This window comes from Syngnathus scovelli, chromosome 4 (assembly GCF_024217435.2).
Source record: "Syngnathus scovelli strain Florida chromosome 4, RoL_Ssco_1.2, whole genome shotgun sequence".
Lineage (NCBI taxonomy): Eukaryota > Metazoa > Chordata > Actinopteri > Syngnathiformes > Syngnathidae > Syngnathus > Syngnathus scovelli.
Genome location: NC_090850.1, coordinates 11,240,079 through 11,264,800, shown reverse-complemented (window position 1 = coordinate 11,264,800; position 24,722 = coordinate 11,240,079). Strand labels below are relative to the sequence as shown.

General features: G+C 39.0%; 1 long non-coding RNA gene across 2 annotated transcripts; it reads right to left on the bottom strand.

Annotated features, from left to right (window-relative positions):
- Nucleotides 1-6,461: 6,461 nt before the first annotated feature.
- LOC125967340 (uncharacterized) lies at nt 6,462-24,645 on the bottom strand. 2 transcript variants are annotated; one of them, XR_011086749.1, is made up of 2 exons: nt 23,953-24,645; nt 6,462-21,941 (listed from the first exon to the last, which is right to left on the bottom strand). It is a non-coding gene; the product is annotated as an uncharacterized lncRNA (long non-coding RNA). The 2 variants fall into 2 exon arrangements; XR_011086750.1 differs by having other exon boundaries at nt 6,462-21,937.
- Nucleotides 24,646-24,722: the final 77 nt, after the last annotated feature.

Here is a 24,722-nt window from a genome sequence, read left to right as displayed (position 1 = left end):
CACCTATTCCTCATCGTCCAATGGAAAAAAAAAAAAGTACCGTCAGTCTCACCCACTTAGCTATTTGAATGCCATTTAATTTGGAGAATTCATTGGAAACACAATAGACACCCACACAGAAAATTGTTGCCACAACATCAATTATGTGACACAGTTATTTATACATATTAATTACACTGAAAGATTGCTCTGTACTCAATATACCTAGTGATTTCCAACCCGGGTGCCATGCCTGTAACACTTGTATCCAGTAAGAGCTCTTTGGGGGTGCCAAAGAACAAATACATATGTGCACCTGCCCATCCTAATGCACCTTCACCGTCTTGACAGTTGACACATCAATTGAGAAGAATAGTTTTATGTGGTTGACCTTGGTAACAGTTTGGCTGTAGAGATTATCTGATTTACTGACTAACAACATTGCTTATTGGCAGAGTACCCCTCTCCACTGCTGCTACTGTACAAATTGTTATATTTAAGTGGGTCAACACAAAAAGTTTGAGAACTCAAGTTACCAAAGGCTTAAAGCGACACACAGGCAAATAGGAAGGCAAACAGCTTACCCCCCCCTATCTTGCTTCACTCTCTCCCACACTGGATTAAAGGGAGATAGAGAAGTTAGTCATGGAAATGGAATGATTTATTTAAGACAGGTCGCTCTAGCAGGAGTGAGCACAGTCCCCGGGGACACTCTGTTTTCTGTGCACTGCTCTCTCTCACTCTCATTGCACACATATTTTACATATGTATATGTCCTAAGGAAAAAGCTAATAAAGATGTTATGTGCCGTGATGAATGTGTCTGAGGTGTTATTACTCATATCCGTCAGACTGATTTACTGTCATCATGACTCATTTTTGTCAAGTGATGCACTGTTCACGTTTCATCTCTTTGAGCTTGTATTGTTTATAGGCTTATAATTGAAATGCAATATCTTTACGGGGAGAAGGTGTGCTGGACAGCGATTGCCTGGCAACCGGTCCAGAATGGACCCTGGACTGGGTAAATCAACTGGGATAGATTTCAGATTGCATGCAGCCCGAATGAGGAATAACACTATAGAAAATGGATGAATGAAAGGTTTCCTGGAGTGTAATTTGTCAGAGATTTATCATGCCTACTCAAGGATTTTCATTCTGGGATTTGTTTCTCCTGTTTTAATGAACATGGCTTTCTTAAAGACATGAATCAAAACAGGAAAAGGTATGAACCACTGATTTCAATGTCAAATATGGCCCAGTTGTATTTTCACTGTCTTTATCAATGGATTCCAGAGTTAAAGCATGTTCATTTGAAGTTTGATGAAAAAATTAACATACCTCAAAGCAAAGTATTAATTTGCATCATTAGCAGTTTTGAATAGACTGGTACAAACTGGCAGAACCCCTCCCCATCAATGTCAGCTGATCCATTGCCCCCAAAAGTAAAAAAAGCTGTCATGCCATTATCTTGCAAAGTTTAAAATGATCTGCCCTACTAATTCTGACCTTTGCTGTTTTATTTAATTTCCTTTATTTAATTACCCATTTTACCCTAATATGTGAGACACTTTTAGCATACAGGATTGCAAATAGCATCCTTTACTTTGTGTCTCAATTGTTTTGTTTTTTGCTTTTGTTTTACTTTTGGTTTATTTAGTTTTATGTCTTGCTTTCTTATGTTGGTATGATGGCTTGTAATGAGGGATAACATTTTTCCTAATGCCAAGGTGACAATAGGTCACCTACCTTTGTGGGCTATAATATTTATTCCTCCTACTAAGTACTGCACTTGTTCAAACAATACTCCAAAAGTGAACAGGCATTTATAACTTACTCTGACAAAAAGTCATTGTCTTAGATTATTTCTTTTATTTTGGTTGAAAACATTCATTTGTCCTGCCATCTATTGGATGTCATCGAAACATTTCAAATATATGATGATATATTTTCTCACATTTTTGGGAATATGACCACACAATTTAGGTGAATACTAGTATTTACCAGTTGTGAATGAGTCTTCCACCATTCCGAACTTTTAATCATAGCTAATTATTAATATAGTTTTTATTTAATTCCAGGTTATCTAGAAATGTCATTTCGCCCATTTCTTCCCCATTATCACATACCGTCTGACCTTTTAACACATCCACTCACAAGTTCTGCCTTTGGCATCGTTATCACCACTGCGTAAGTAATTGTAGTGGAGATTTTGTGGCATTTACAGTCACAGATGTTAATTGGTTTGTAGTACATATCTCTGAGAATGTCCCGTTTTTCCTCAGAGTCTTAAAACCTTCTGCGGTGCGCTCCTGATGTATGTTTGTGTGTCGTGTGTGTGCACGTGTGTTTTGAGTGAATTGTTTGTTTGAATGATTAAATTGACAAGTGTTGCTGGTGGCATGTGATGTCAACTGCAGTTAATTATTAATTGCATGAGTGACTTGATGACAAGATGTAATCAAACACCGCTAATGTCAAGTTTGTGTGCTCTTGCTGCTGGAGTCTGACAGAAATTATTTGGTGGCGGGAAAAGGTGTGAGTGGCACCATAGCACCACTGTAAATTCATGTTTATGCCTTTGCTCTCTCTAATCATACTGATGAGTAGCCTCTTATGAAATTATTCTCCTAATCTTGAGGCATGTGGATTCACAAGAATACTTCAAACTGCTGCGTCTTAGTGTTGGCTCGTGAGTGAACGAGTCGTTCAAAACAACGATTTTTTTTTCAGTGAACGAGAGTGAATGAATCGCTTCCTTTGCTTGTGAGCTGCTCCATAAAACCATATATATTGCACAAGGGTTCCATAGTGTAATGGTTAGTGCTCTGGACTTTTACCCTAGCAACCTGGGTTCAAATCCCAGTGAGACCTAAAATGTTTTATCATAGAAAAATTTGCAACACAGTTGCTCGTGTGCTACCACGTAACCATTTGCTTGTGAGCTGATCCATAAAACCATATATATTCCATGCAATTCGAGCGAGGGTTCCATAGTGTAATAGTTAGTACTCTGGACTCTCACCGCAGCGTCCTGGGTTCAAATCCCAATGAGACCTGAAATATTTTATCATAGAAAAATTTGCAACACAGTTGCTCGTGTGCTTCCCCATATAACCATTATAACTATTTGCTTGAGAGTTGCTCCATAAAACCATATATATTCCATGTAACGTAAGCGAGGGTTCCATAGGGTAGAGCGTCCGTGTGATTCCCTCGTTAAGTGCACCTGCGTGAAAAGTTTTAGCTCCTGCAGAACGTGAAAATGACCAAAAACCTTTCATGCAGGTTCACTTAACGAGGGACTTTTGGAAAACATGTTGGAATGCGGCCCCGAGGACTAAAGCTTGTCACCTGTGACCTTTGACCATGATATTTCCCTAATAAAGTGGCCTCTGTTAGAGATTTGCTCACTCCAACTTATTTTGCAAGAACCAAACGGAAGACAAGCAAGTTCTTTTAGACACCTGCAGGTGGAGAGTCCATTCGTCGCTGTCTGAACAGCGATTATCGAATGAAGTCTGAACTCTCCTTCCTGCAAGGGCATATTTATTAGGAGGAACAGAGTGGGGGTGAGAGTGGGGGTCAGAGTAGACAAATGGCCGAAGCCCCTGGCTGATCAAAGCACAGCAGGGGGTCCTTCACGATGTTGTGTGAACTAAACAACTTTGATTGCTTCCTCTGCAGCTAGTCACTTTGTTCTACTACTTTTGTTAAGACAGGACAGGCGAGTTTAAGTATTACAGGTTACATTCCAACATAATCATAGGATCAAGATAACCTGGAAAACCCTAACAGCCTCTTATTAGGTGCACTTGAAAATGGTGATGTACCTAATGGAGTGTCCGTCTGATTCCCTCGTTAAGTGCACCTGCGTGAAAAGTTTTAGCTATTTTCAGGTTCTGCAGGAGCTAAAACTTTTCACGCAGGTGCACTTAACGAGGGAATCTTGGAAAACATGTTGGAATGCGGCCCGAGGACTAAAGCTTGACACCTGTGACCTTTGCCCATGATATTTCCCTAATAAAGTGGTCTGTTATTAGGTACACTTGAAAATGGCGGTGTACCTAATGGAGTGTCCGTGTGATTCCCTCGTTAAGTGCACCTGCGTGAAAAGTTTTAGCTCCTGCAGTACGTGAAAATGACCAAAAACTTTTCATGCAGGTGCACTTAACGAGGGAATCTTGGAAAACATGTTGGAATGTGGCCCTGAGGACTAGAGACCACACCTGTGACCTTTGACCATGATATTTCCCTAATAAAGTGGCCTGTTATTAGGTACACTTGAAAATGGCGGTGTACCTAATGGAGTGTCCGTGTGATTCCCTCGTTAAGTGCACCTGCGTGAAAAGTTTTAGCTCCTGCAGTACGTGAAAATGACCAAAAACTTTTCATGCAGGTGCACTTAACGAGGGAATCTTGGAAAACATGTTGGAATGTGGCCCTGAGGACTAGAGATCACACCTGTGACCTTTGACCATGATATTTCCCTAATAAAGTGGCCTGTTATTAGGTACACTTGAAAATGGCGGTGTACCTAATGGAGTGTCCGAGTGACGTCACAGATCAAACAGCCAATCAGAACGTGGGGGTGAGGGCGGGTGTGGCACTTTTCACTTTCACTTAAGCTTTTTCCCTAGGCGACCATTCGTTTCCAGGTCGAAATAGCCGACTGGATAATGACACGGGCTATTGCTCGTTAAGTACTTGGTTCGATACAAGATGTGAGACTGTATATAGTTGTGCTTTTATTGTGCAATTAACCCTTTATTTATTTATGTATTTATTTATTTATTTATTTATTTGTTTGTTTATTTATTTATTTATTTATTTATTTATTTATTTATTTATTTATTTACCTCGTGTAGTGTATCTATTGAAGTGTCCATGAGGTGTACCTACACATATTGTCATATAAAGCTGTTACCCAAATGTCTGATTTTTATGTTTGAATTGGTGAATAAAAAAAACAAGGAATAAAACACCAGACAAGTTTTAACATAAATGTTTATTTGAAAATAATAATAATATTAAAAGTACATTTCAAACCAGCAATCTAATGTGAAATTGCAGTAGATATATTGGATAACAATATTTAGGCGTATATATGCATACACGTTATTTAAAAACTACTACAAGTGTTATAAAATCAAGATTACCCAAAAAGAAGCATAATCTCCCCGTTGTTGCATAACGGCACATCCCTTCATGCAATAAAGTTAGCTTGGAGAAAACGTGCATAAAATAAGTGGTGTTTCAGTGAGTGGTTCTTTCTTTCCTTGGCAAATCGTAAATCTACATTCTCGCTTACATAGCTCACGCCAGGAGACGCATCACATTCACTGACTGATCCGTTGATGCACGGGAAGGCAGTTCACCCATTAACCCATCTCGTTCGCGAACGGAAAAGTAAGGGTTTGTTCCCTCACTAATCCGTTCACGCGATGAACTGGAAATGCAAATCACTGACTCGTTCACTCACAGTTCCATTCATTTGGCGAACGGGAAAAGCAATTCACGTTGTTCGTGAACGGGAAGGTACGTCATTTTCTTCTTCGTTTGTTTTACGGCGAGGTGGCACCAGCTTCAATGTGCATTACCGACACCTACTGGTTCAAGTCATATGAACTGAAAAAAGAACGAATCACTTTAGGAAGTGATTCGTTCACTGAAAAATAATTCGTTATTTTTAACGAATCGTTCACTCACGAGCCAACACTGTTTTGTACTTACCCAACGCGGGCGGAACGAAATACTGAACGAGTAAGAATGATTCGAAGTGAAAGCGGGGTGACCGCCGAGCTCGCCACGTTTGGCGAATGGCTCCGTCGCTGCGTTCGAACACCTAAGATTCTGGGTTCGACTCCCCACCCTTGCGAAATGTACTAAGCATGAATGTGAAACTTCTTCCCGCAGCACTATCCGCATTGCATTGCGCTCTTCTCTCAACAGGGAAAAAAATAAGGCAGTAACTTCTTAGAAGTTTAGCAAGTGTTTTTTTTTTTCTTTTTTGTTATTTACTTGTCTATGCTATTCTAAAACACCAGCTCGTATGCTCGATACATATTAGATGAAGTAAAAAAATATATATATCCCGTCATTTACTTTAGCATTTAAGTTTGCAGTGCTGAGGACATGTGAAGCCATAGAACGGTTATTTCGAAGCACCGATGGCCGAGCGGTTGGGCACATTGACTGTAGTGTTGGCTCGTGAGTGAACGTCTCGTTTAAAAGAACGGATCTTTTCAGTGAACAAGAGTGAACGAATCATAAAGTGATTGAATCGTTTGAGTGAACTGATTCTAAAGATTCCGTTCGCTTAAAAAACGGGAATGCACATCACTACTGCGTGTGTGATTTGTGAATCAATGTCCTTTCAGGAGGTACAAATAAAAGCTCTTGACATGCTTTAGATGTGGCATAAATGAAAGAGGACTTTCTCATCGTATGCACTCAGGGAATTAGTACGCAAAGGGTCTGCAAAAGCATCAGAACTGATCACAGTTTTTTTATTGAAATGAAGACAAAAGAAGCATGGCTGACAGAAAGGAGAGAAAGGCTGATCTCACTCACACCCCTGACTGACTCATACTGGCTGCTTGTCAAATTAGCACTATGTAGGTTACTCTTTTTCATGGTTGTCCATAATGGATGTGACAGACTTGCCAAGTGTGTGTCTATTTTTCTTTTGGTGCTTTCTCAAAGGAATTTGTGGGGGGAAAGAATTACCTCACGAGTGACCTTGAGTAGTATTCCATTTACATGTACAAAGTCAACGAACACCTCTAGAAAAATGCCATCAATAGATATTTTACATATTTTGTATTTCACCAGTGCATTCATTAAATTTTGTCACTACATTAGAAGAATAACATATCTAATTTGGTTGCGTAATAGATTTTCTACTCGTTAGAAGGCATGGCTATTAGCATTTGAGCACAGCATTAATTGAAGTTAGAGCGTTGTCATTGTCAGTGATAGGTATTTCAACAACTCTTGCTATTTGGCTTGAGTTTTCTTCTAAATTGTTCCGGCAGCACTATCAGTCCACAAATTGATATTAGCCTCACTTTCTCTTCTTCTTATTGGCTGACATAAAGTTCACATCATAATGCAGAGAAAATAAGGACTAGTGTCTATTGCTACAACCTTAAGCTGGTTTACTAGCTATTGCATGTAGTTAATAATGAACTTGTTTTTTTTAACATTGTCGCAACCAACCTCCTTGGTCCTTACTCCTTGCTCTTCGATTCACATTATTTCCACTTACCAGAGATGCCATCGCAAAGTCGAGGAAAACAACAAAGGAGTGAGAAAGGTCGAATGTTTGTAGAAATGAGAAGCTTGCTCCTCAATTTTATCATTACGTGGATATGTTGATAAACCATTATGTCATCGGCTTGTGAAGCCAATCAATCGTGTCTTGCAATCACATGGACTACCGGGCATATTTTTGGAATGGGGGAATACCTGGAGCAAACCCACACATGCATGGGAAGAACATGGAAACTCCACACAGGACAGCCAGGGCTGGAATAGATTCCATCTCCGAATTGTGAGGTGAACATGCTAATCCGCATTCCGCGTTCCCACTGCATTGAGTGGATTTAAATTACTCAAATGAAACATCAAAGTTTTGATGTTGATCATAGCTTGATTATCGCAACTTGATGCACATTTAAAAAAAAAAAAGAGAGCAAAAGCATGACAGAGGTTCAGCTCATTTCATTTTGCAATAGTGAATTGTTTCACCAAATGTATAAACTTTACATTTTATCAGAAATTCAGGATGAGTATTCATAATTCCAGCATTAACAGAATCTTCGAAGGTGCACAGATAGACACTCTTAAAAGCAGACCAGTTCCATCATGAGAGTATTGTTGCTGTTCCTCTGTGCTGGCAACCTGAATGGTTAATCACGCTGGGCAGAAAAAATAATTGATAGATAAATAAATAAATATTTTTTTAAAGCGGAGAGCCCATAATCAGCCTCCATCCATTTGCTCTTTAGTAGAGTTAAAGCCATTTTCAATGAGCCGATAAGCAGCAATAGCTCTCAAAGATTTTCATGGTGTTTTTATTGATTCACTTTTCCCTCCAACATTTTCTCTTTGCATACTTGAGAAGCATGTTCTTGTGCTTGTCTTTTTTTTTTTTTTATTCCACACATAGTTTAGCGTTTGTCTATTATGTGTTCAAAGTAAAAAAATGTGTTTGTTTTAGCCTTCACCCTAGTGCTTTAAACAGCTATGGCAAATATAATTTTAAAGTGGTAAAGATGCACATGTTAATTGACATTGTTAGAAGCTTGACGCCAACTCACAGCTTGAGCTTTCTCAATTAGAATCTCAGCTCTGACCTTTCTGTGTGCAATTTTTGTAAAATCATTTTTTTCCCCCGCAAACGTCCAACCTCCTCACACAGCCAGAAACGTGTAACATCTTCGAATACTAATCACTGCTGGGTAGTAAGAATGAGCAGCAGTATGCCTGGTTCTTAAGCACAAGAGAAAAATAAGATGGATGCTAGAAAATTGCCTGCACACACTATCCCTGTCATTACATGTGACAGAGAATTGGTTGAATCAATGACAAGAAAAAGAAAATCTAGAGGTGCAAACTTAGATATATAGTCAACCACTGAACAAAGCATTCTCTCACTTCTGGCCCGATGCTTCTAAATCATATGAAGATGAATCCTTCTGCCAGAGGAACAAACAGAAAATATAGAATTAAGATTACAAATAAAAATCTATTTAATATCCTGGTGTTATATTGCGGGTGAGTCATAAGCTGTTGTTGTGAAGCACCTCTGCTGCCTTATTTTAACTGTAGTCTTAACTCTTCATAGTGCATGTGCACAACACATGTTGTTTACAATAACTCACAGCAAAAGGGGATTGCTGGTGACCCGAGGGAAGCATCCTCTTCCAGCTCAGTGCTCCATCATCACCATTTTCAGCAGTGGCCATGGTGCTTGGTTCGTGCAGGCTATGTACATAAGTCTCCTCACAAACAGCTGTTTTCTGAAGAGTTTTTCAGCATGCAATTAGTTGTGGGTGTATTGCATTTCTCCCTGTGATACTGTTGGTTAAAAGTACACTAATTGCGTCACTGAAGCTACCACAGAGTTGTTAGACGATTAGAATCATCCTCAAAAAGGAGTCACTTTTGTACTACTGCAGCAAAGACACTATAGCGTATAATCTGGCTAAAATAAAAGCGCACATAGTACTGGAGTCATAGTGTTGAATACTAATCAGATACAAACATGCAAATAAGACAGCGCGATGGAGTTACAATGAATGCAACAGCCGCTTATCCGGAGTCGGGTCGCGGGGTCAGCAGACTTCCCTCTCCCCAGCCACTTCGTCCAGCTCATCCCGGAGGATCCCAAAGTGTTCCCAGGCCAGCCGAGAAACATAGTCTCTCCAGCGTGTCCTGGGTTGTCCCCGGGGTCTCCTGCCGGTGGGACATGCACGGAACACCTCCCCAGGGAGGTGTCCAGGAGGCATACACTGGTCGACTCAATAAGAAAGCCAGAAACATAAGTACTGATCTCACACACGCACTTTGCACTTTGACCGCTCAAACGTAGAGACTTGATTATTGTTTATTATTTTATTTTTGTATTGCATTTTATCTGTATTTGATACTGTTATATATATATATGTATGTGCATGGAGCTGCCAAACTGATTTTCACACAACACTGCATTAACAGTGACACTAATCATCCTGATAAGATGCCCGAGCCACCTCATGGATTATCTCAACGTGGAGGAGAAGCGGCTCAACTCCGAGTCCCTCCCGGATGACCGAGCTTCTCAACCTACCTCCAAGGGAGAGCCCAGACACCCTGTGGGGGAAACTCATTTCGGCCGCTTGTATCCGGGATCTTGTTCTTCCGGTCACGACCCATAGCCTGTGACCATAGGTGATGGTAGGAGCGGAGAGTGAATAAGTGTGTGTTGTTTGATGGTGCCTACTAGAGGGAAAGAGTTGGATCATCATAATAAAATCAATTAACAGCAGTATTATTCATCCCAGTCATTTCACTATGCTCCAAATATATATATATATATATATATATATATATATATATATATATATATATATATATGGCTTTGAATATGTTTGTGCAATCACTGCTGTGTTTTCTTTTGTCCTAACTACTCATAAATCGTTTAGAGAGCTAACAAAGTGTTGACAGGTTGCAAAATGTGAGCTGCGAGTCGCCTAAATATGTGCTTTTAAATTAAGTCTTTGATTTCTTTCAGGCTGAGAGGTTTCTCAACGCTTCCTTGAAATAAATTTGGCCACAGCGACTCCCTGAGAATCTATCCTTCCCAGTCTTTCCTCTCTGTCATCTTACATGTCCTCCATGACAACAGATAAATCTCAGCATCAGACCAAGGATTGTAAAAGATGTCACTGCTGTACAAAAGTGCTACGTCTGCAACATGGCCAGACTACAGGGATTTCATTGAAAAAAGTCCAACATGCCTGTTTGTCCCACGAGCGTTAGCCTAACCTCTTGTTCATCGATCTTGAGGGTCAGATAACAGTGATGCAGCGAGTTGACAACAAAGGGCACTAATGCGCCAAGAGAGGAAAAAGTCACAAGGGCTTGAGGCTTCTACATGTGAAAAGCGAAGAACTGTTTGGCTGCAGTGCCCTGTACTCACAGCAGCAGTAATAATGGAACATGAGTGCTCAGGGCCCAGGTGGCCGTGGAGCCTTAGCAGCAAACATCTCCAGGCGGCTCATGATGAAGAGGGACAGACAGCACAGGGATATTCATATGAGGGGCTGGGAATGCTGAGTGTCCTGGCATGGACACACGTCTTATTGCGTTCTCATCTATATTGCAATTCATTCAGAGTTGCTATAATGGTAAGAATATTTGACCTACGCCAATTTTTTTGGGGTATAAACAAAAAGTACCAAAAAAAAAAAAAAAAAAAGGGTGTCACCACCACAATTCTACTGTCAAACAATTGCATTGCAAAAACAGTGACAAATGGATTCATGTTTTACATAAATTGTTTATTTTGTTCAAACGCAGCCCAGCTAGCAGTGGTTAGGTTTCTTGTTTTAGTACTAATGTGCACAACGACATTCATATTCATACCGTGGTTATGCAAGAGTTGGTATTCTGATGATCGCATCTTCCTCTCGAGCAAGGATGTGGGCCTCACCCCGAAGCTTTTAAGTTGCCCATCTCTGCTCTACAGCCATGAGTCATCATGTTAAATACACGGACTGTACACACAAACTACTACACTAACCTTACTTGTGACTTTATTATGCTATTTTCTCTGTGGTGTCATTTTATTCCGCTGAATTATTCCTTCTAAATACTGTAGCTGTTTTTTTTGAAACGGTGAGGTTACACAAGAGGAAACTAACAAGAGATGCAGACAAAACTCCTCAGGTGGAATTATCAAGTTATTTGAAATCAGACTTCATAATATAGCAATTAGGATGATTGTCACTGTCATTGCCTGAATTTCAAAGTCGTGTTAAGTTCAAGTTTGAATCTCCTTTTGTGTAATGAAACAGATTTATTGAATGATACCGTATTATCCTTTGTCCTATAATGACCATTGGTTTCAATTACATTGTGTGTTTGTTTGTTTTTTTGTCATTTTTGGCTCAAGTCTATCAGGATGGCTTATTATACAAGTAAACATATTCAGCAGCTTTTTAAAAATACAATACAAGTCACTCCTTAAGGGCATTTCCAGTAGCCTATACAGCATTTTTACAGCTTGTTTAAGGATAGACCACTGATTTCCTGCAAGGATGTGAATTTAAAATTACCTGGGCAAGCTTTTTTTGTGCTTTAGTCAGATTTCTCTTGGAAGTAGACCTGAGCTTAATAAGCAATGTAATAACCCGACACATAATTACATACAAATGTAGTAAATTCAAAATCTCTTTTACTGGACATTGATATATACACCAAGTGCATCAAACTGCGCATTATCATGCTATGGATGAGTAAAAGGACAAACATATTGATTTTTACTGTATTTCCTGGTCAACATGGAACTTTAAAATATTTGGGCTCATATTTGGGCTCCCTCATTTGACCTCAAAAGTATATTCATGTCACCAGTTGTTTTGTGAACATCGCCGGAAGTGTGTTTTTTGTGCTTGTTATTTCATACCCACTAAGCTTGTTTGCTGTTTATCTATGCAGAAGCTGAATGTGCCCCAGAAGAATCAAAGATGGCCTAATGGAATGTATGCTGCACGGTCTTTGAACTTTCTGACTTTCTATCTTGTCTTTTCTGCATATGACATAAGACACTTTGGGAACTGTATACTAAATGATGTATAAGTTCACTTGATTTACCATTTTAATCAAATTTGTTGGACTATTACATGTTTTGTTTTGTTTTTTCAAGAAGTGTAATGACTCAATTCCATCCATCCATCCATTTTCTGTACTGCTTGTCCTCCCGGGGGTCGCGGGCATGCTGGAGCCTATCCCAGCAGTCATTGGGCAGTAGGCGAGAAACACCCTGAACTGGTTGCCAGCCAATCGCAGGGCACACGGAGACAATCATCCACACGCGCACTCACACCTACGGGCAATTTGGAGTGCTCAATAGGCCTACCAAGCATGTTTTTGGGTTGTGGGAGGAAACCGGAGTGCCTGGAGAAAACCCACGCGGGCACGGGGGGAACATGCAAACTCCACATAGTGAGGGTCGGAGATGGAATCAAACCAGCACCCACCTCACTGTGAGGCGGATGTGCTAACCAGTGCGCCACAGAGCCGCCCCGACGCGATTCCATTCAGACGTAATTTGTAACTGTCATCAAGAAAAGCGAATCGGGATTCACAGTGTAATTCCAAGATGTACTATTAACACATTATTGGTTAATTTTCCTTTATGCCGCGGGATGCTAAAATGTGGACCATAATTGCCCGCAGTTTGAACACCCCTGGTAAAACGCAAACGAGTCAGTCGCTCTGTCCCACACAGATTGATGACTACTCGCTGAGTTTCCAATCTTAGCACTTGCGTTTTTGAGTGCTCCGTCACAAGAGGAAAAAAATGTTGGTGCATTTGTTTGTGTTGCTCGCAAGGGCGTGCCAACATCAACGTTTACCGGCATTGTGTGCAGAGAATGTGAGACAAGATCACAAAAAAAGCCAAAAGCATCCCCCAGGGCATCACTCTAGTTCTCACCGGGCTCAGTGTGGAGGCGAGGTCTCTGCTTTTATGAAATGTCAGTGAACTAGACGATTGCTCATTTTCTATCAAAAGACTGGATGTACCAACAGTGAACAGAAAGCTATTTGCACTGTAAGGAAGGCATTCCAAATAGGATGCCCAAGCACAATATCAGACCTGGCCTTGTTATAGGGGAACGTTACATCACAACTATCCTTCATTGAATGCAACTTGGTGTCGTATCTTGACTCCGTTACAATGTGGGATTTTGATTGTGTTTGAGTTTTAAGTATCTACTTGTATGGTGGGTTTCAATATCTTATACTAGTCACTAGATTAACTGCAAGGCAGGCAACACATTAGGCCTCAAGGGCTAAATATGCATGTCATTTTTCAAATTTATTGATGGAAGGATTTCTTATTGCCGATAAGGGTTTTACTTAAACATAATACAGAATAAATAAAAAGTAGAAGTAATTGGCCTAATGACAGTTGACCAGTGCACAAGATAAATGCTGGACTTTTTTTTTTAACCATTTTTTAATTTTTTTTTATTGTTGCAAGTAAATAATCACCATTCATTACAATTTCATTTCATGTACAGCTTTCACCTGACTTGTCAAAATGGGAATAGTTTGAAGCAATTCTGCTTATCTAGTCCCGCCACAATTTCATCCAAGGATTTACAATGCCTGACACAATAAGAACACTTTGATGAGATTTTCCTTTGTCTTTCCCTGTATTGAATGTTCTTGAAGGTTATGAGATTGTCAGTGTCTTTTGTCTTTTCAGTCACGAAGTGTAGATTAGTAAGGGTTCATTTAGTTCAGGGTTCAGTCGTGGCCTGCGAGGACCCGGCCCCAACTGCTCACAGCTCATCATCCTGCCACACATTGTTTGTCCATTTTCTTTTTAAGTTCATACATCTCCTGATGAAGCGTGGACATCATTACTCTGGTCTCGCTATTGTCGGTCTTTAACTTTTTCATCAAGGCCAGAAGATCCTCGTTGCCAAGGAAACCAGTCCCTATTTTTTCCTGTTTTCTGTATACTTACAGCACCGTGAGGGTCAAAGAGAGCCATCCGAAAATGATAATAGGGAAGACATATACATCTTCCACATCTTCTGTTTACAGCACACCAAGACACACCGTTTGCTATACTCGTCCATAATGTAGCCTGCCAGAGAGAAGGTCTGATCAATTGTGTGAAGGTCCTGCTTGGGAGATCCATTGAGTGATTGTTCGACAGGGCTAGTGCCTATTCCCACCCTCACAGAGCAGCTCCCAGTGAACCTGCAACTCTGAAATGGGAGATGGGAGTCGGGCTCCCATCTCCCATTTCAGAGTTGCAGACATTTTTATTTCTGTGGTTAAGTTATTCCAGTATTTAACACCTGCCACTGATAGGCTTTGTGTAGTGCTATTAATCATCAAATACATCAACATTTCTCCAAGAAGTTTTCTTTCTGTACATTCTGAGGCATTTGATTTTTGGAGACTTTATAGATGTTTATTAATGAAATATATTTAATAAAATCATGTAGTTTGAGTATTTCAGCATTCAGAAAGAGATCAACTGTGTGGAACTGTTAGGTTTGCCGTGTTTATAATTTGTATTTTCAAGTGGCTTTGTCCAAATCACAGCATTGCGTCAACGTTCATGAACTCATAAGTATGTTCTGTAAAATATTTTTGCCACCATTCCATTTGAAGCCTCATTCGCAGCAGCATCATCAGTCATTTTGGGATGATTAAAGAAATCATAAACCATATGAGTGTCTACCACAAATTAATGTAAAGTTAAAATCTCACATTTAGACATAATATAGCATCATACAGAGATGGTATTTGACAGTCTTTGAAGGCTGATTACTCGAAATTAGAACAAATGAATGACTGCAAGGACAGTACCAATTAAAACTAATAGATTAATCGCATCCCCTTCTGGAGGAACTCTAATGAGGGAATGGATGACTTGTGAAATTAAATAGTCAGCATCTAATCTCCACGTTTAAAGTGCAAATGCCAGACGCGAAACGATAGATGATAATGCAGCTAATGGATCACTATAAATACATTATTTCTATGAAATTTGCACTGCTCCTCATAAATATAGACCGCAAGTATGTTAAATTGACAAAACATGGGAAAACAATGCAACAGCTGAAGTGATGAAGGAAATTTTGGAATGTGAAATATATTGCAATTGAATGCATTTCTTGTTCCAGAAAGGACATGTTTGTTTTTTGATGAAGTAATTTTAACAATACTGATTCAAATATATCAAGTAGGTGTTGTTTCTGTTTGGCTTTTCTTATGCTTTTCTCCTTCTTGCAGTGTTGGCGTACGGTGGCTGAACATTCACAGAGCTGCTTTAGGGCACACCTGATTCCCTTTGCCATACAACTCCTCCAGAAAAGCCTGACTCAGACTCACCACTCTGCCAGAATATTCCTTTGAGTTCAGTAGTGCTTACATTTGTCTCCATTCTGGTTTATCTCCAGTGAGCTATTTTTTATGTTGTTTTATTATTATTACAGTTTTGGCTACCTGCTGTCTCAGGGCTTGTCGGTTTGCCTACTGCTTCCTAACCCTCTACTGCTGTCTCCTGCAGAGACGTTTTCCTGCCTTCCTAGTTTACCTTGATTTTAGACTTCAACGATTGATCCTGTTTAATCTAACTGCTACAACCTTTGCTTTCATTTGGTCTGCTCTTTTTTTTCTGTCTGTAACAGCTTGCTGGGATCACAGTACTGAGTGACTACTTTCTGATCTACAATAGAAAAAGCTGCAAATGAGCTCTGGCAAAAAAAAAAAAAAAAAAAAAAGTTGAATTTAACATTATACAAAATGTCTTGTCAAAATCGTGACCTGTCAAGAGGCATAATAATTGGACATATGAAGCCGTCCTGTGTTGCAAGTGGTTTGAAAACGAAAGATGGATAACAAACAAATAATCCTTGATTTGTGTTTTCTTAAGGTCCTTTTAAGTATTCCCATCTGACCAAATGTCTATCTAATATATCCCTGTGATATCTAAGGTATGATAAGAAAAAAAATCTGATGATATTCACTAATCATTACTAAGAGCTTTAAAAAAGGAACAGTTGAAAATAATTCCTTAGGGAGCGCTGACAATGGAAATGTACTTATTCAACACTCTTGAGCAGCAAGAGATTATCATGTATAAGATGTCATTCAAATCTGTATAGTTGATTTGACATAAGGCACTCGTCTAGCAGAATGACTGAAAATTGCGATGAAAGCTCTGCAGTTGCAGTGGAGCAAAGACAAATCCTATTTTGTCTTGTCACATCGTGTAGACTGCACCTAACACCAAGTACAATTAATCCAATTAACACTCAACTATTAACAGAAACAAGAAAGCCAGTAAGAGGGCCAATAAAATTGTGTAACTGGAAAAATGTATTATAGAAATGTTCTAAAAGACTTCAATCATCACTATGGGAGGGTGGGCGGCATAAAAAAGCACCATTAATGCTTTGCATAATTCTAAGTAGTGACAACCATTCACGCTTAAGCAGACGCAGAGTGACGATTTTTTTTTTTTTTAGTTAATGTAATATGCATTTAATTCACGTTACACCTTTATACCAACTCCGCTCTGGACGGCTTTACAGAGCGATGTACGCCAAAACTAGCAGACACAGACACAGCTTCTTCCCCCAGGCTGTCGCTATGATGAACTCACACCACTCATGGAGACTCACTGTGCAATAATATCCTGCTTTCGCCACTTAAATGCTGTTAGTTACCTGAATGTTGTCAGTCACTTAAATGTTGTTCAGAGGCTGAGAGTCAAATTCCGTGTTTGGCATGCACAAACTTGGTCAATAAAGCTGATTCTGATTATGTTCCTTAATTAAGTTTCCAATCATGGTAGGCTAAGCACCGAAGTGGCAAGCGTTTCACTTCACTAGGTTCTTGTCGCTTGTGCTTTGCTTTTCTTGCGAAATATCATTAATTAGTACTAAGAATGGCCAGCATTTTCTGCCACCTGAATGGCCTTCTAAATCCAGTGGAACAACAATCTTGATAGTTTTGTTAAAGGTGTGGTAATATAAAGTTTTAAACCAAGCTTCCTTCCTTACATATGCCTCTTTTGGACATGTAATCGGTTGTATTAGAACATTAGTGTATTATTGTACGCAAATACAATATCAGCGTTTTCCTTTCAGATTACAAAGCCTCGAATGCTATTTGCTTTTGCTTCCACAGAGGATATTAAAGTACACAATCTGATAGAGATAGAAAAAAAAATCTCTGATGAAGAGGCTTTGCCAATCATGTACCGCTTTGTTGTCTGGAAAAGACAAGCATCACTAGCCTCGAAGCACAATTAATTACCCCCTCATATTTTGTCCAGAGGGAAAAGCTTAAAATACATTTTGCTGTTCAGTACCGCTGATTTCTGGGGACCTTATTGGTTAAGCATAGAGCACTTGAAGATTGACAGCCTGTGGTTGTACAAATTGCGGTAATATAAATGTTTCATTTACATATTGTCAATTTGATCCATCTCTGGGGCTTTTCATACCGGTTGCATAGTCTCCCGCTGCTTCTTTCCTGGTATACTTTGATTTCCTTTTGTACTTGAAAGCATGCATCTTTAAAGGGACATCTTGCTTTTTTTTAATCATTTCAAATAGTTTCCGTGTGTCGTAATATGCTTCTGCAACATGCTTTTGTGTGAATACTCCAAGGATCGCGAATTACAATCCACTTTATACCCCATTTTAAGCCTCCCTGTACTTTTCTATGAGGCAGCGGTCCACTGTGCCACTGTCGAAATCGGCTCTATCATGGACCAATGCAGACAACCTATTTCTAAGATCTTTGCGGAGTTCGGGGATTGAATGAGGCAAGCAGCTTCTACTTGTGAAAGCGGAGCACTGAGTGTGGGAAATCAAAATGAGGACCCATTGAATATTCTTAAAAAGACTGCCATACATAGGTACCAAGCAATAAGCTAAGAAATAATTAACAATTGATGTTACTATCACTAAGGGTGTATTCAGACCAGAAAAATTCTTTAGTCTGCTTGTTTGGTCCGGACCGAAAGCGGACTTACTTTCTGAATGCTTCCTGAAGTCTTTGATTTATAGTTTTAATTGCTGATTACGCTGGGAAACATTGTGCTGATTCTGATTCTACCATTGTTTTCTTTGTTTACTAGTACATCAGGGTCTCATAATAATAATAATAATAATAATAATAAAATAATAATAATAATAATAGAAGCATGTATGTGTTTAGTCAGCATAAAAAAATGCATTCAGGACAATATAAAGCCATCATTGATTAAAATTTGCTGTTAGCCACTGGTTTTGTCAGTTTCTGGACAAACACCAAATATTTTGACCTGACCCTGAGAGTTGTATTATTTATTTAAATAAGCATCAATAAACTGCTGCAACAATGTAGAAAGCTTCTCTAATCAAAACTAATCAAGCTTTAATGATGTATAATTCATTCCCTTAGTGATGGGTTTTAATTCTAGCAAATATAACCCAATCCCTTTGAAGATGTTGAATGCCAAGGGCAGAGCATCATGAGGAGACAAAACTGCATCCATCACTTCCTCTGTCATAATCCGTCCTCCACATGTTTGAGGTTAAAATGGATTTATACTCAAATTACATCCACCGCTATTCTCTCCATCTCCAGTCTGTGCATCGCCATTAGGGTAGTGCTGCTCGGCTCATATGCACGCTAAAAATGGATTTAAGCACCATTAGTTTATTAGGCGCAAAATGACATTATCTCCTCTCGATGTGAACTCTATTTGGAGATAAATTATGCCACAGCAACACCCCTTGATCTGTCAATCAATTAATTTATCAGATTTTCTCCCCTGGGTATCACCCATTCATTTCATGATTTAAATGAGTGTAAGTGGCTAATCCAGTGCTTGGTGAGCCATCAATCTAAATGAGTTGGGGATTCTCAATTGTTGTAAAAATAGTGGTTAAATTCTGGTAGGGAGGTCCTATGGGCTAGTACTACTTGGTGTTTGATTTTTCAAAATGACCTTAACCCAAGGTGCCGTTTTCTATTTAGAACAAGTAGTTAACAAGAAACATTGCATTCCCATAGTTTGGGATTGGCAATTTATCATTGTCTGCAAATTTATGTTTATGAAAAATGAACTGTGCTCTTCAAGTATAAAGAACTGGGGGTGCTTCTGGCTTGCTGTCACCTTTAAAGCATTGTGTAAATTCTCTTTAGAGTAGCATATTTAGCACGGCTTTATATGGTATATCAGCAACTTCCAGTGTGGCCGTGGCAGAATAAATTGGGAATGAAATAGTGTTTCTGAAGAGGTTTGCTCTACTCCAAATTGGAATCTCTTTTCTCATTGCTTCATTATTGCCATTTCCTCTTTGTGTCTGCTTGGAGGCTAATTAAAGGGGGACAGCGAGAGCTCGAGAAAAAGACGGCGCTGATGGAAAGCCAATGAGGTGGAGCGCAACATGAGAATAGAGGAATTATTAGTTGTCTTACAGTGCCCTTGATAAATACTGTAGTACTATGCATAGTGCGCTCGGCATCAACCACGAGATGGCCATGGACCGTTCCCGGTGGAAGAAAGCCATATCAAGAACCCAGTCCAACCCAGCGGTGCCTGGAAAACGGACTTTAAACCGCTGATGATGAGTACTATGCATAGTGCCTTCCTAAAATTGATTAAAAAAAAAATATATATATATATATATATATATATATATATATATATATATATATATATATATATATATATATATATATATATACACACATATACACACACACTTGCTCTTGCACCGTAGGATAACTAATATGAGTGTATGTAGGCGGAATATAGCCTCTTAATGTGTATGTTATGTTAGCATGTATGTTTAACTAGAATTCATGATTTTACTTACGTATGTCTATAAAGCAACAGGATCTGCGTGCAGGACAAATTCTCCCACCATCTTCAACAAAGTCAATTACCTGTGACAAAGATATCCGATTTACAATCATGCTCACCATAATTATCATATCACTTATCAGCCCAATGGCTTTCTGATGGATGAAACATTTTCTGTAAGTGAATGAGGGGGCTAAAATCATTGTAATAAATGTTTGAATGTTACCACGCATGTCTGGTATAAGTAATCATAAAGCTATTCCAAAACATGTTCACCTATAACAGATTCATTCCATCATTTTTGTTACCGATCTGGAATTATGGTCATTGTGGAAAATCCAGTTTAGTTAGTTTGAGGGCACTTCCATTAACATTCATTGGAACTTATTGTCGCAAAAACATTTTAAGTGTAGGCAAGGACGTCTTCATTTGAAATTAGGTGTGGTTGCCCAAACAAGTGTTACTTGTTTTTAAATTTACCCAAGTGAAGGAGACGCAACAATATTTTTATGGCAGTTTTATGAGATTTGGAAGGTGACTTTCAATGGCAATAAATCCTACAGTGATATATCAATGATTAAAACAGATGAAATTTACACGCTGTAATATTACTATGAGCACTACTATTTTCATCACTTCTCCTTGGTATTATATGTACAAAATTAATAGACCCTTGTGGGTACTGACCAAGCATAATGATTTGCAAATAAGAAGATGAATATATAAATAAATAAATAGATAATCTCTGAAAATAGTCTGGCAGGGAAGCTTTATTGACTAAAGTCGTGGATATGACAATAGACAGTAAGAGAATTTAGCACGACTTGGTTGGGAGACCAAAATTCCATGTTTCAGGGAAACAGGGCTGCCATGGACGACAGGAACAAACGTGCAAACGTAGTATGATCAGCAGACGAGATTGAGGTAGAAGATGAATTAAAAAGGCCCTTGTACAAATCAACCAAAAAATGAAAGACTGTGTCCTGCTCACAGCCATCAAACTCTTGACGTAACATCAAATCTTGTTATTAATCATCAATTAATCTACTAATTGAGGGCTGAGCATAGCACGCAATAGATTAATTGATTCAGAATGTGGTTGATCGTGTGGAATGGATTCTTGATTAATTCTGTCTTCATGCTATTGAGGTTAAAATGCAATTAATAGATGTAATGTTTATTCAGTCCAAATATCGGAACATTACTTGGGTTAAGGGATTTTGAGCAACAACGATGGCCTTACTCCACTCCATCATCACTCTGCTCAATGCAACGCTGGCATTGAAACAGATCAGAATATTGTTGAAAACACTTGTTTATCCTGAGACTGTAATTTACGTATATGATATGATGAAAACACTACTCAATAGCCAATTTCAATCAGATAGCTTCATGTAGCACTGAATTTATCAGGAGAGATTTTCTCTTTTTTTTGTTTTTAAGTGTGACCTATGAAAGCATGCGCAATATGGATTTTACCATGTGTTGTAATCCAGCTGTTGTTGAACCTAACCCTTAATTCATAATACATATTACTAAAATTGAGCGGCCATAACAGCTTTGAATGACTTATCGTTTGTGGCCCGCTATATCGCAGATTCCTTTTGTGAAACGTATCTGTCTGTTGTGGAAATTCACACTATACCAGGAATACTGCGGTTTTATAGTGAGTGTATTTTTTTCGGGGGCGGGGGGGGGGGGGGTAGAGAATACTTACTTACTGTATTGCCCTCCCATGCAGTTTTCAGCCATTTATTGAATGTCGGGAGAGCAGTAAAACGCATAAACACAATGTGTACATTCCATCTTTTATACCGCTTATCCTCTTCTGGAGGGTTGGGACCTATCGCAGCTGACTTTGGGCAAGAGGTGGGGAACACACACAGAGGGCACATATAGACACATTAAAAAACAATTAAAAGGAGGAGTCACCAAGGTGGTTTAGCCCCCAAAAACCACAAGAAGCCGTGGGCCTTTTTTCCAAAAATAGCCCACCAGTAATGGGCCATTGTGATTTTCCAGGAATGTTGTCGACGTGATCGTTTGAAAATGCAAACAATGAAAAAGATTTATATGGAAAAAAGGGTTGTTTATTGGTATTATTCTGTTTACTATTGTGAAACATGATTAACATGATTAGCACCATCAAATAAATGAGTGTCATTGAGTTAAAGATGAGAACTAATAAATCTTATGATTAAACCATCAATTATCATCTATTACAATGGAAATCACCTCACCTCAAGTTTTGAAGAGGCATATTTTTCTCAACCAATTTTTGACTTGATTTAGTCAGCCATTTTTTTTACCCAGCCCTAATAATATGTAAGAACAAATTATTAAACATAATTTAAGCAAATTTGTTATTTTAATGGTGGAAGGAAACGAGACTGCCTGGACAAAAACCTGCAAGCGCGGGGAGAACATGGAAGCACCACACACCAAAGCTGAAGGCTGTCGTGTGTAGTCCAACCTCCAACATTAAAATTGTGAAGTGGTTGAACAAGGCACTCGACCACCATGCCGCCAAGTTCACTGCAGCATGAACAGTCTTTTCATGCGTAGTTTATTAGTTGATGAACCATTTTTCATTCATGATGCAAGGATGGAAGCAACTTAGGTACCAAAATATTAGCTGGTCGTCTTGAAAGATTCAATGTAATACAAAAAACATGCATGTGCAATCGTTATGCCTTACTACTACAACGTGTAGTTAAAAATACAGTTAACATGAATGTTCTTACAGTTTTTTTTTATTGTACTGCGCAATCATATGACGGATTGATGTTGTTAATGGGTAATAATATAATCTCTTGTAAAACTGAAACACAAATCTACGCAATAAACAGTCCTAGATAAATAGAATACTATCATGTAGCGTTGCGAGTGTTAAGCGCCGACAGCTTTTGCTCATGTTTACTGTATATATTGTAAAATTTTCAAACGTGGACTCGACAGTTTATACTGTCACGTGATTTACAAAGAGCTGTGTTGGCCGATAAGAAAAAACAAAGAAATATGTTGTTAATACAAACACAAACACACACGTGCGTGCATGCACGCACACACACACACTGGTTGATGAAAAAAAAAAAAGAATATGTTGTTAATACATACACACACAAACACACACAAGCACACTTAGTTACATAACCATGCAGCAAGCAAATAAAAAGAGCAGGTTTGGATTGGAATCAAGCTTCCCAGAAATATTTCAAACACAATGCATGTCTAGTTCAAACCAATAGAAATACAATTGACAACAAAGAATGAAGGGAGGAATTGTTAGAGAGAATGAAAATGATTCCATGATAGGGTTTAACTAGGAAGAGTGCCTTTCACGTGTTTTTTTTATCACTTATAGGGAAATATGTTGAATTTATGCAGATTAGTGTTGTTGCCAAATACAAGAATGGAATAAAAAGGATTCATGAAACAGCTTGCCAAGTGCAGAGCTAGGGAAATCTCATGTGATTCATATCATTTAGGCTTGGAGACAGTTGCAGGTTTTTGTTTTTTTTTTTATCACTGCAAAGTTTGAATGCATAGATTGCATAACGCTGAATACATAGCTGCAGGTTAACAGGCAGGGCACTATAGGTAGATTTACAGAAACATTTAGTCAATATAATATTACTAGTAGTAGTAATAATAAAAGTAATAGTAATGGGAAAATGTGTTTCAATTTTGCCTCATGAACCAGTTTTGTGTATTTTTTTTTAACCCTCTTGATGACGTTCTACGACACTGACTTCCCAGTAAAAAATACAACTGGTCTGTGAAGCAAATTTGAACCTTCATTTTCCCATTACTAGTAATAGTAATAGTGCAGCAGTAGATGCTCCTATACCCAATCGTGGCACTTACCCGTTTCTTATTTGTCAGGGATCGGAATGGAGCAGGGCGACCAAATACAGCTTGGACCAGGGTTTATTGAAGGGCAAAGGTAGTTGGAAGGGAGGATGAGGGGAACAAGCCAACAGAACCGGCAAACTAACATAACTTAACGGCCTAATAAATATGAACGGGACTGACCGACAGGGCTGGCAAACAAAAACAGAACTGACAGAGACATGAGACAAGAAACAAGAATGATCCAACAGGAGGGAAGGGCAGACAGGACTTAAATACAAGACAGCTAACGAGAGGCAGGTGAGGGTGATCACGCAGGAGGGGAGGGGAGGGGCGACGCCAACAGAAACCATGGAAACATACACACCACAGGTGTCAAACTCAAGGCCCGGGGGCCAGATACAGCCCGCCACATCATTTTATGTGGCCCGCGAAGACAAATTGTGCATCAAATTCATGTGTCATTACTGGAATTGCAAATTGTCTTCACTTTTAATAATATCTGTTTTTTTAAATATTTGACCAGTTTTTACTGGTCTGATTTGAAAACGTTTGTTTTGTAGCTTCTACTGGATATAATAAATGGTGCTCATACATTTATTTGGGTTGACAGTCATAATGGCCCTCCGAAAGAAGCTATGACTACAATGCGGCCCGCAAAAAAAATGAGCTTGACACCCCTGATATGCACATAATAAAACAACCAAGGACGAGTCGTGACATTTTTCACTTGTTCACGTGTTTCAAAAAGGTGTTTTTGCAGCATTATTGACCACCTATCCCAT